Genomic DNA, 1488 nt, shown 5'->3' with positions numbered 1-1488 from the left:
TCGAAACGATATGTAGTTGATATGTTTCCTGTCGTAGTGAGTTAGTCTGTTGGGTTTGAATAAGACTCGGTAATCGGAGTATAATTTAATTTATTTAGCATAAATGATACTGCGTTGAGCGGACATCGAAACATATCACTACATTACAAATGTGTATAACTAGCTACGAGTTATATGCGGAGAAAGCATGTATTTGGTTCAGCTTGGTTGATAGCAGCGAAAACCGCTGTTCTAGGTTGTTGCATATCTCAGCTGAGTTGATAGCAGTTAAAACCGCTGTTCGTACGTTCGAGTCAAACCAGATTCAGACTGCCTTTCTACGGTTCCCTGTGCTGTATTTATAGTCAGCAGCGAGGTAGACGATCTGTTTTTAGCTATGGTGAAATTCTGCTGCTGATTTACAAAAAGGGCGCCAATTTAAAGTTTCCACTAAGGGAGCTGTCAATCTATTTTTAGCTATGATGAAATCTTAACTAACTCAATCTAAGGCTACGAAGTGTCCGTTACATGTAGTTTCCAGAAATCTACCGTCCCAGCTCCGAGGATGGCCAGAAGACTTATTTCGCTTTCTGTACCACCAGCCGATGACCGGGAGAGGACTCATCCCCTAATAGTACCACCCCATTGTCATGCGATGAAGAGTGAATGGAGGCCTGATGTGGAGTAAGCAAATTGTGGTTAACAGTAAAAAATAGAAAATGAAAGAATAAAAAAATATGAACTAAAACAAAAGGCGTTCAAGACGCACGCACACACATTACATTTATATTTCTGCGTCTAATTCTATGTACAGGTGTCGTCTGCGTTACAGTCACCTCAAGTTACGTGATTTTACGGAAATTGTAAAGTATGACCACTAATTTCGGGAGACGGTCTCTAATTTCGCCCTTACGGATATTCGGATAAATATTAACAATCTAAAAAACTACACTTTCTTCTTAGCCCAAGGCCGCTTAGCGACATTTTATTGAAGATTTAACATAGTTAACAATATGAAAAACTATAATCACGATATGACATACCTACACCGACTTTGTTCCCTCATAACTTTCAGAAAAATGGGTGCTTTTAATGAAATTTTGAAATTTTCAACTAATATCTCTTAGGTGTGTAGATTACGATTATATCAGAATTTGAAGGTGGGGTGGGGGAATGGTGAGTACACACACATATATTTTCACAACTCCACTTTTAAAATGTGGACGCAAATACTTTTTGAACTTTTCGTAAGGATACAATACGAGAATTTCATCAAAAAGAATTTGAGCATCTCCCACATCTATTTCTGTTCTTTGCAAGGCGACTGTTACTGAGCGTAACTTTCGTAAATTGTCTTTTAGAGTCTGCGGATCATTATGATCGCGTGGAGTCAACAGATAATCAACCAGCTTTGGATCACCTTGAAAAGAGTCTAAAAGCGGCTTGAGTTGGATGTATCTCTTAATCATGTCATAAGTACTGGACCAACGGGTTTTACTTCTTTGTTTA

This window comes from Octopus bimaculoides, chromosome 5 (genome assembly GCF_001194135.2).
Source record: "Octopus bimaculoides isolate UCB-OBI-ISO-001 chromosome 5, ASM119413v2, whole genome shotgun sequence".
Lineage (NCBI taxonomy): Eukaryota > Metazoa > Mollusca > Cephalopoda > Octopoda > Octopodidae > Octopus > Octopus bimaculoides.
The sequence above is the reverse complement of the archived record's forward strand: the minus strand, read 5'-3'. Positions refer to the sequence as shown.